Genomic DNA, 12,784 nt, shown 5'->3' on the forward strand with positions numbered 1-12,784 from the left:
TACAAATAAAAAATTGCAAAGTTACCAGTTTTATGATAGCATACGGCAACGCGCGTATAATTTCGTCTACCAAAGTCTCATCAATAACGCTCGATTCAAAAAATGGTAAAAAAGTCAAAGTAAGTATTAAATTGACGAGCATTGACGGGCAAAAGTTCAGAAAAAATTGTAAAATACACCTCACAAAGATAAAAAAAAAAAACTGTGGTAGAAAATCGTGTTTTAAAGAGTTCAAATTAATATACCCCTTTTCAAAATAAATGTAGCCACATCTGATTACCTTAACTGTCTTTTTTATTTAGAAAAAAACATCCTTTGTTTTATGCAAACGATGAATTCATAAGACATGAACGTCCCTCTGTTATCAACTTGACATTTTTCAAAATATAAAAATATTATATATATATTGACGTGTAAAGGTCCTTGGTGTAAGATGATAAGTTATAAACTAACGACAGCCCTCACTGTTACATGTACTAACTACTGCCGACAACATTAACATGCAAAGGTCCTTGGTGTAACACAGTCGGCACTTAAAGTTTCCGCGCGTAATACCATACATTGTTTAGTCAAAAACCAAACAGAATACAGCTTTCAACATTCGAACCTAAGATCACTTCATTTGTTATCAACAGGTTTAGTATTTTGAGTTATATTTCGGTAACTTCAAACATTTTAGGATCATGTTGTATTGATTAACATTTATTGTTCATGTGGTTTTGTTGTTTATCATAGATTTCTTTTATTACTGCTTTATGTAAACTGATTTTTAAGCACGTTCTCTTATTAATTTTCCCAGGTGTAACATAATGAATTCTTACTTTAAGAACCAAGACTAAATACAGCCGTCATTATTAGAATATGAGACCGCTTGATTTTTTTTTATCACTACTGACTTTGAATTTGCTTTGTAATCTTTAATTATTATTGAAATTTTCTATAATTTTGACTAACTTTTCTTTTGATAATCCGTGAGGGTTCATAATTTGGTTAAGAAAATGATTAAAATTATCTGGAATTAACAGCATTTGTGTTTAAAAGATGTTGAATATATAAAAAAAAAAAAAGAATAAACTTTGATAATGTTGAAAAAACAAGTGCTCCTCTCATTGTTTTCCCGAGTGAACTATAATTTCTTTCAATATGCTGTTAATGCCATAATTACAGATAAATCATTGTGTTAATTGTGTGAGTTGTGAACACATTTTAATTTTACCATATGCAAATAAGTGTTAAAATTGTAACTTTCAATTTGACTCATTTTTCTTTCCATGATCATGAATCTGTCTGATATCTGACCAACAAAACTGTACTGCGTAAGAATACACAGTTGATTAAATGTTCGGTTAAAACACGACGTAACCGAAAATACAAATCGAGATTTTGAATTTCTTTTTTTTTCAGATTGAAGCTTTGTTATTATTTTTTTTGGTGTATGCGTCTGTCACTTCGTTCACTTTGTTTAAAGTCAGAAACCTCAACAGCGAGTGATGAAATGCTATTTTGGCACTAATGTGCTATTTTAGTTTTGAAGGTTCGGAGAAGCCAGAGTGCACGGATAGAATCATACCGACCATTGATAGGAAATCTGACATTCCTAATCAGTTTAGATTGTAGTCGATCATACCTGTCATAACTTTAAAGTTGAAACAGCAGTTCGACTACTCAAGACCGTTATCGAGGTCTCTAGGAACTTCTACAGTGATTGGCTTTAGTAAAGATTGTTTAAATGTGTGTAAATTTGCAATTAATAATTTGGTCCATAATAATGTTTCATATTGGTTTAAATAAAATTAACGGTACCAATTTTCTTGCACCAGATGCGCATTTCGACAATACATGTCTCTACAGTGATGCTCGTGGCCAAAATATTTGAAATCCAAAGCTTATATAAAATATATTTAAAGATAGGCTACTTTTGTAATCAATTTAAACACTAGTCGAATGATTTCAATTTGATATATTCATGCGCGATGAAAAAGTTGACATGGACATACAAAAAATAATGTTGGATGTATATAAAAAGGATTAAACACATATTAGTTATTAATGTTTAAACTAGGTCACTGATCATGACTCATTTACTTTATCATAAAGTCCTCCTGACTTTTATTCATCTTGTGGTTTAATCAACCAACTTAACACAACAATGACCTTTAGAAAAAAATGTTTAATACAAATATAATTTTGCTCAGAGGCGAAATGTGCAGACGACAGATCTATGATAGATTATCAACTTTTCTAAGAACTATTTTCTCTCTCGGCGATTTATATATAAACAGTCATATATATAAATAAACTCATCATCCAATGTAGGTACAGCCTACCGTGTAAGGGCTGTAATGTCAGTCAATGTCGTTAAATACCGCCATCATGTAGATATAAGGATTGCAATTGTATACGTCAGACGCGTATAATTTATTATTTAGCCTCCTGTACAAAATGTAGATTGATGAAATGGTTAACCTCTGGCAAACATGGTGTCTTTCGGGGTTTTGTGTCAATTGATTGCTGTATCATGGATGTAACAAATTGTATGTCCTTTTCAAATTTAAAACAATTGCGATATATAAATAATACTATAACATTAAGCAATTAAAAATTATACATTTTTTATTCCATAATCTGCTTTTTTATGACTATTTTGTATTACACCTTTTTAAATGAGTTTTGTAGTCTCAATCTGTCATGAATCAGTTTTGTGTACGGCCTGGAATTTATTTAAAGTTATGGTGTAATCAACACATTTTATTGAAGTTTATTGTCCCCTTTTTATACACCCCTTTATAGTTCCTTTTTTTCCCGTGCTTTAAAAGGTATTGAATTATGTTCTTTCAATACTGTTTAGAAAATTGTAAAAATTGCTTGAGTGTTAATAAAAACATTGAACAATTATTGTCAGCAAGTATAGTTATATATTATATCCGTTTTACGTAAAATATTTTACCAACATTACAAACCAACTACTCTATTTTTTAATTTCAGAAGGGTTTGTTTTAGAAAAATCTGAGAAGGGATATACACTTATCATTCAAATACCTCTTATTCTTGGTTTTTCAAATTGATTTTCGTGATCATAAGAATTGAATTTCACTTTGATTAAGATGTTTTTCTCGTCCCGCAACACTGAAATTGATTGTACTTCTTTGTTGTGATGTTGTTTGTAGATTAAAATATTTACATAACTGCCTTTTTTGCTGATTTTAAAATTGATGGATTTTTTTCTCGTGATCACAAGCATTCGGTTCGATTAAGATAAATTTTCCCTCGTGAGCGGCAACAATCTATTTAATTGAACCTTTTTTGTTTGTGATGTCCAATTGAAGATTCCATTTTAGAATACCTGACAACTTCTTATATATCATCTCTTGCCATGATTTAGTGTTTTAACCTAAAGAACAATGGGTTTAAATGAATATATGTATCTAAATGTAGTTGCAACTCCTTTGTATGCCATAGAAAGTTAATTAATCCATTACCATATATATTTTCTTGTTATGTTTTCTTCTTTCTCCGATTGATATTTTTTTTCAAAGTTGCGGTTGGTACAAGTAAGTGGTCCTTATTTCTATGTAAAGTTTAGCGAATTTAAAATACTATCGTCGTTTTTTTTTAACAAAACAAGATTTGTTAATGAATCCAACAAGGCCGTACGGTGACATATAGCTTACAATTGTTGTGTCATTTGGTCTTTTGTGGAGAGTTGTCTCATTGGCAGTAATACCAATTTTTTTCTTCATATATTTACATAGATCTTGTCTCTCCTTAATGGATTCGCGTCATTGATAGATTCGGCGCAAAAAATACTACTTTTAGCTACTTCTTTACAAGCAGAACCAAATACAATGAAAATCCCAACTTTGTACTGGCTTTCTAAGGTACTCAAAAAACCTTGCAACAATAGATTTATTTCATCTTCAAGCCATTGTTCCACTACTAAATTGTCTATTCTACTTACTAGTACACTTGGTACAATAAAACACCTGATAATAAATTGTTTAAATAAGGCCTTTGAAAATAGTGGAATTAGTTACTTTTGAAGTGTCAAAAACTCGTTGGAAGTACTTGATAAATTATATGCATATATTTGGTGATTTTGAATCTGTTCAAAGTTTTGGTTTTTCTACCCTTTATACCACTTTGACTCATATTCTTATTAAGAAAAAATGCACATCCCTAATTCACTGGACGTTTAAAAAGTCAGAATGTGAGTACATATGTTCAAACTCTTTTATGTATTTTTTGATTTTCAATAAACAAAAGAACTATGTCAATTGGACATGCTTTGATACTATATATGCGTTTGAATTTTTACTTGATAACATATTTGTTCGCTTTGGAGATTCCGTATATCGTCAAGTAATTGGAATTCCAATGGGGACTTACGGTGCACCACTTATTGAGGACCTGTTTTGTACTGTTATGAGTTACAATTTATGACTAAAATAAGCAAAGACCAATCGAAACAACATTTGATAGAAAACATTAACACCGCTTTTAGATTTTGGATGATATATTGGCTCTCAATAATGACGACTTCAGTATGTATATTTATCCTGTTGAAATAACATTAAATAAAGCGGTGTTTATATATTCCAACTTGTACGATTCGCTCGTGTATGTAACAATGTTTTAGATTTTAACGAGAGAAATTTATGTATTACTGAAAAATTATTACACCAGGGTTTTCGATATCACACACTAGTCAAAACATTTACTAAATTTTATCATCGGTACAAGGACATCATTCGTAAATATAGCTCAACATGCAGACTTCATATACGTTCAGGTATTTCACATCCATTTTTTTATGGAAATATCCTTATAAAGCACAAAGGTGTCACTATTCACCTCAGAAACTAACAAAACATTTGAATAGACTTATTAAGAAGAAATATAGTTACGATACTGTTTTTAGGTCATTAAAGGTTGCATATTTTGGCGTTAATTTTGATTCACTTATAGGGTCTTTGCGTCAGAACTAAACACATTTATTCAAAAACCAGTTGTTGGCATGACACGGGTTATGTTATTCTCATATATTTTATGATGGTATGATACTAAACCCCTAACGGGCAGGATTGTGCCTGATGCTCATATGATGAAATCATAATCTTTCAATCAGTTTAATTGAAGTCTGGAGCTGGCATGTCAGTTAACTGCTAGTAGTCTGTTGTTATTTATGTATCATTGTCGTTTTATTTATTTTCTTTTGTTACTTCTTCTGACATCGGGCTCGAACTTTTCTTGAACTGAATTATAATGTGTGTATTGTTATGCGTTTACTTTTCTACATTGGCTAGAGGTATAGGGGGAGTGTTGAGATCTCATAAATATGTTTAACCCTGACGCAATTGTGCGCCTGTTCCAATTCAGAAGCGTGTTGTAGTCTTGTATATCTTTTAATTTAAGTTTCTAGTGTATAATTCTGAGTTAAGCATGACGTCCATTATCACTGTACTAGTACATGTAGTATACATGTTGTACATATAGTCCATCTGAAGGACGCATACGGGTGCGAGAGTTTCTCACTACATTGAAGACCCACTGGTGGCCTTCGGCTGTTGTCTGCTCTATAGTCGGGTTGTTCTCGCTTTGACATATTCCCCATTTCCTTTCTCAATTTTATTATAGAATATTGTTTTGTTTATTGAAATAAAAAAACTTTTCGTGTTGGTAGTAATGATACTTTCGTTTGTTTTTCTGATAGTAAATAGTGCAAATAATCTTCATTTATTCGTTGGAACATATTTTTTTTTGCAAATGTATATTTAGTCATCTTTCGTACGCATGTTATCTCCTGCATAACCTGACGCATGACTCTTTTTTTCTAAATTTGTATCTAATTCATAACTTTAAAAAACTTTAAAGCTGCATGCTAGTTTTACGCTTTATCTACACTTTACAGGCAAAAGAAAATGACGTATGTAATTGACACTTTTCTAACACGAATGCTTATATAACTCTTCTAAACATCAACCCAACAATGTTAGATATCACAGTAGCATGGGTTCGAATCCCGGCGAGGGAAGAACCAAAAATTTGCGAAAGCAAATTCACAGATCTAACATTGTTGAGTTGATGTTTAGACGAGTTGTATATATATATATATAAATATATTCAATAATATTTTTTTTTATTTTGATCCTGAATTTATCAGCAAGAATACAAAGCGAGCTCGCGAAGTAAAAAATCTTATTTCTTTTTATCGGCAGTTTGTGTCCCAAATGACGTTTTTTGTTGTCAATAATTTGTTAAGAATATTAAGTAACATGATATTATAGTAAATATTAGTTATTTTAAGCGTAAAACAATGCGATAGTTGTTCAGATGTATGAATGAAATTACATGCATGTCATTGGTAAATTTTTGCTATTGGACATGAATGCTCGACGTCATTATCTAACATTTCCGAGCAAGCCTTTGAACTCATTACTCTATTAAAAAAATAATGTAAATGCTTTAACAAATACGAAAATAAGTTGACCAGGAAATAATTTGTTGTCTTTTTCTATCTCTTACTTTATTTTTATCCAATCTTTATGTTAAGTTATGCTGCTTAAAGAAAGATAACTGCGTTCAATCATCATATCAAATAGAAGTTAAGATTTTAGACGGAAAGCTTATTGCTTGCTGGTAACAAGAATTTTACACCTGCTATGTACAAGTCATGTTGTACAAGATCTACATTCATAGTCGAATCTTTAATGTACTATTTTACAAGATACCATTCCGCAATTGCGCAGTTATGTAACATTGATTTGTGCAGTAATTCCAAACAAAATAATGAAAATGATATCATCTCTTTTTGGGCATTCTGAAAAGTCTCAGTCTTTGTCTGGTCTTTAGTTTCAATAAAAATATTTGACCACCACATCTAGTTTTAAAAGTTTCAAGTGTAGATATATATGTCTGTCTTTTTAGTTCAGCAACCTACTAGTATATTAATGTGTAGGACGACAAAATATCTTACCAGTAGTAACAGGTTAATTGTCTAGTCTTTATAATAGATAACCTTCAACAAACTGCACCTCAACTTTTTTTCTGGAAACATGTATGTTCCTTAATTACTTTCGAAGAACAATATACTATTGATATTTTAAAAATATTCTGCGGAAAGTGATGTAAATAAACAAAATTTATAGGGCAATTACGATCATGGAATTTTATTGGTTTCAATTGCCATCCTTAAACAATTTTTTTTTTTAATACATGTAAACACCGTTCTAAACTTCACATTGACGATCACTTACTAAAACGCATATCCGACTTTTTTTTTAATATTGCATTTGATACAAGGCATTAGTCAGACATGTCATTATAATGACCGATCCATGTTTTATATTTCTACAAGCAAAATCATGTTCCGTAGTTGACGTTTGTCGGTGTGGTTCATTCTAAGTGATTCTCGTTTCACGTTCATTATATAGATGATACCGTTGGTTTTCTCATTTGAATGGCTTTACACTAGTTATTTTTTGGACCCTTTATAGCTAGCTGTTTGGTGTAAGCCAAGGCTCCGCGTTGAAGATCGTACTTTGATCTATAATGGTTAACTTTTATAAATTGTGACTTGTTGGAGAGTTGTCTAATATATATAAGCCTTTATCAAATGTAAACCACAAGACACTTACTTCAGATCTATATTTTTAGTTTTTAATATCACCGTCATTAAAATAACCAACAACTCAAATATCAGCATTTTGAAGTCTGTAGGAAGGAATTTTCTGTGTACACAAAATTTATATTATGTGCACTAAAATTATCTTTATTTTATATAGATTTCTATATCAGAAGTAGAAATTAAACGTGTATATGGTCAGTGTTCCTGATATACTTATTTCTATTGCTGAAGTTTTTCGTGTCTCATGTTGCAATCTGTTTACATTTCAATAGTTTACTGCAATGTCTGTATATATTGAACTTTCTCTAATTCTTCGTCAATTTATCCCTTTCTGCACCCATTGTATAAAACAATTAATCAACGTGTGGTTCATTTGATCTCAGTTTTTCATTGGTGAAAATCATATTGTGACGTTGAATTTTCTTGTGTTCCTCTTACTTTCTTACTGTTACGGCATGAAAAAAGGTAACCATGCCTGATGACGTCACATAGAAAAACCACATCTTTTTTGCAGATCAGTCACAAAGATGGAATAAGTTTGCCTGCGTATTGTTTGAATATCGTTTGAGAAACACATTCCACCATTTTTTTTATGTTTTCCGTGCAAGACTTAATCAGTTTATTACATTAAACTTTTCCCCAAAATTGCTGATATGTGTGATCTTAATTTTGTTGGTTTCCCTAGATTTCCATTGCTTCACCGAGTACAGAAATGCAATACCATAGGGTATGTTACCTTTCAAAAAACTATATAATCCGGATTCACAAGAGTGTATGAAAATAGTCAATTTTATATATGGATAAAGTATCATATCGTATCACGATATTACTGACTTTTATTCATCTTGTGGTTCAATCAACCGACTTAACACTACAATGACCTTTACAATTAATACAAACAATGTTTTTCTTTAGAGGCGAAGTATGTAGACGACAATTCTGTGATAGATGATTATCAATTTTTCTAGTAACTTTTTTCTCTCTCGGCGATTTATAAATACACAATCATGTATATAAATAAACGCACGTTACAATGTAGATACCAGGATTAAATGTTGAACGCCAGACGCGAGTATTTGAGCCGGCTGTCTATTGTTGACCTTTGACATACAAGATATTTTTCAGTTTTTTTGGGATAGTTAGAGGTAGGAATGCTGCTAGACAAAACTCATCAGGCACCGACCTTTCCTCTTTTGAATTTGTTTGAACCGGTTGAGCATGTTCCATTTTTGATTCAATAATTCTAAATTTCGCAAAACTAAATCAACAAATATTCGAAAAGGGAGTGAAAAGAAAATAATACTTTGTTTTGGTTTAAAACCAGAGAGAGAAATAAATTTTATGTATACTGAGGTTTTTGTTATAAAATAAAATGAATGTCTTATAATAAGCTACACAAAAGCTGTTGTTCAAAGAAAACAAAATGCTTTTTAGTAAAAATGGTAAGTGTTCTCAGTAATATAATTTTAAAAGTAACCAATGTTTAGCTATTGTGAAGACCCAATGACGGCCCGGGATGTTATCTGCTCTCTGGTAGGGTTTTAGTTTATTTGACACAATTCCCGTATCCATTTGCAATATTATTAGTCTCCACAAGTATGTACTGTAATAGGCTATACATGTTTTATTCAAAATGTACAATCATTGCAAAATGTATTCAATTTAGAAAATACGACAAAGAATATAGAACTGGTATTCCTCTTCTTCCGGATTTTTTATTTTCTTTCCTCGTGATCACAAGCATTTGTTTTGATTTATATTTGTGTTTTCTTTGTATTTGCCACCAATCAATTTGATGACCATTATTGTTTGTGATGTTCATTTGTAACATTTTAACATACCTGACGATTTCATCTAATTTATCTCTCTGACATGATATAAGTGTTTTAAACTAATGAAAAATGAGTTTGAATGAATATTTTTTACAAAATGCAATTTCAACTCCTTTGGATGCCATACAATATTGATAAACTATCACCATTAGTGTTTTCTCATTACTTTTAAGATTTGAATTGATGTATTTGTTTTTCAATGAGCGGTGGCTACATCTAAAAGTTCTGTTGGCGTCACCGGATGTGTCTCGGTATGTAATATCTTTACTGCAGATCAGATAAATGCTTTGAACATATATATGTATATATACATGTATGATCCGTGTGGAAGACCGTTCTTTGACCTATACTGTTTGTTTTTGTAAATTGTGACTTTTACGGATAGTTGTCTCATTTGCACACATACTATATCTTCTTATATCTATACACACGCGTGTGTAGACTCAATGATAGTGTATTGTTTTTACACTAATTTGTTTTCAAAACATGCGAAACCGTCCTTGAAAATACGTGACACGGTTTGTAGTCTAGCTAGAACCTATCATTTTGACCGTTTGCACAGAGTTTAAGGCGGCAAATGTTGTTACTTTTTCAGAAAGGTTCTTGTGACGGGGCATTAATGTAATTACCAATGGGATAAAACGAAGACCTGCAGTTGTTAACTGCGTCCTTTGGTACGTGTTTTTTAATTGAAAAAGTACAAATCTGATAATCGTTTTTTTTTAATACATGCATGTATATAAATCATCTTTTTTACGCGTGTTATCTTATGCATATAACATATTTTACTAAACATGACAAATTACTGAACTGGATATAGTTCATACATGTAAATATCTATATAAAGAAAAAGCTGATGCATTACTTTTTTCAAAATTTCTATTTAATTCATATCTTAAAATAATGTTTTAAATCCATAAATTTAAAGATGCATGATAGTTTCACACTTTATCTACACTAGGCGGGACTTGGAGAATGACGTATGTTATTGACACTTGTCTAACACGATTGCAAAACATATAGGTATTCAATGATGATATATTTTTATGCCGGCTTCATCATCAAGAATATAAAGCTATCATGCAAAATAAAATATCATTACTCCTATTAACAGCAATTTGTTTTCCAACAGTTATATGTTTTGTTTAGAATAGGAAATAACATGAAATATTAAATAAAATTGATTTTAAGTGTACACAAATGCGATAGTTGTTCGGTTGTATGAATGAAAGTTTGGCTTGAATGCGGACGTCATTGCCTATGACATAGGGTTAGTCTTTAAATTCACTGATTAATCCAACGAACATTGTTCCCTTGTGTTTATGCTTTATTGAAGTAGATAATCTAAGAGCAGGATAGCTTGATACAAAACCAATAGCTAAGAGAGGAGTCATAAGCTTTGTCTACAGCTTATCTTGAGGATGTAAACAATTAAAAAAAATATATGCCTGACCCTTTTGGTAACTTATTTGTCGCAGGGCTTTCTACTCAGCCACGGAAATCAAACGTATGCTACAGAAACAGAGACAATGGTGGTTCAAAGTGAATTAGCATTAAATAAGGTGTACACAATTTAACAATAATGTCAACTTGATGAGACAAAAATGTTCTCCTTAGAAACATCTCATAATTTGAAACATCAACTAACGTGTTAAATATTGCCTGTCATTTAGATCTAAAGATTAACATACTTAAACATTTATTTTTGTCAAACTGTTATAAAAAATAGTTTCATAACATTTGAGTTCTTTAGTAACAAGATTTGTGTAAATAAACTCATCATAGATACCAGGACTAAATTAAGTATATACGCCAGACGCGCGTTTCGTCTACAAAAGACTCATTAGTGACTCTCGAATCCAAAAAAGTTTAAAAGGCCAAATAAAGTACGAAATTGGAGAGCATTGAGGAAAAATTACTAAAAGATTTGCCAAATACAGCTTAGGTAATCTATGCCTGAGGTAGAAAAGTCTTAGTTTTTCAAAAGAATTAAAACTTGGAAACAGTAAATTTATAAATATAACCATATCAATGACAATTAATATCAGCACGAAAAGTGCTGACTACTGGGCTTGTGATCCCCTTGAGGAAATTAATCTCCACCAGGAATGGCATCGACCTAGTGGTTGTGAATAAACTCATCATAGATACCAGGACTCAATTTAGTATGTTCGCCAGACGCGCGTTTCGTCTTACCATCTGTTGTTATTCACAATGACAATCAAACCTTATATTACTTTAGCACAACGTTTTGGAAATTTTGGACCCTCAATGCTCTTCAATTTTGAACTAGTTTGGCTTTATTAATATTTTGATATGAGCGTCACTGATGAGTTTTATGTAGTCGAAACGCGCGTCTGGCGTACTGAATTATAATCCTGGTACCTTTGATAACTATTTATCAACTAAGTATCGGTTTTTATCCAATATCATCGCTTTAGATATTTAAATTCATTCTGAACAAAGCAAGGTAACTCTGTTTGATCGTGAGAATATTGAATAACGTGAATATAAAAAAAGTTAAACCTTATTGATATGGACATTTTTTAACCGTCGGTGCAAATATTTTATGCAATTTAGAATGTTTAGGACGATAGAGTGTAGATGAAGATATGTTTTCACAAGAAAATAGACATATAGCCCTATCAAAATGCATTATTATGTCTTCGAGTTTATCAGCATTTGCTTTTACCCTTAAACATGCTAAATATTTAGTCTTTGGTTCAAACAGGCCGTGTTTCGATTCACAAAATTTCGAATTCGAGAATAGCCCTTCAAAGAGACAATTCGCTGCAGTTACATGTTCCCGATTGGATGAGTTTATAATATAGGTAAACACGATGTTACATGTATAAAATGTTTAAAACAATTGTAAGTTATCTTTTATAATTATAATGTATAATAATTGACATAACCATTATTGGTAAAACGTGTTCTTAATCTATCCGTTTGTTATAATGTTAATACACATTCTCTGAATGATTGATAGTTGTGCACCTAACCAGGAACATATAACATATATATATTAGATATAATGTTCCCAAACTTAATGTTAAAAATGTATACAGAATTTAGTTTTCAACTTAAAAAATCCAAATATTTTACCTTAAGTTAAAAATCACGTGTACATCTGATTTGCTTCAGTAATAACCATTCACTATAACAACGAACGAAAAGGATTTTTCCTCATTTAGCATTACAAAACGTTGCGATCCAAGGGTTAACGCTCAGCCTTTATTTTGCCTTCAATTTCAATAACGCTATTATACTTGATTCTTCTACATGATTATTATACATTAATCTAGTTATATGATATATCATATCACAA

The sequence above is a fragment of the Mytilus trossulus genome, chromosome 12 (assembly GCF_036588685.1).
Source record: "Mytilus trossulus isolate FHL-02 chromosome 12, PNRI_Mtr1.1.1.hap1, whole genome shotgun sequence".
Taxonomy (NCBI): domain Eukaryota; kingdom Metazoa; phylum Mollusca; class Bivalvia; order Mytilida; family Mytilidae; genus Mytilus; species Mytilus trossulus.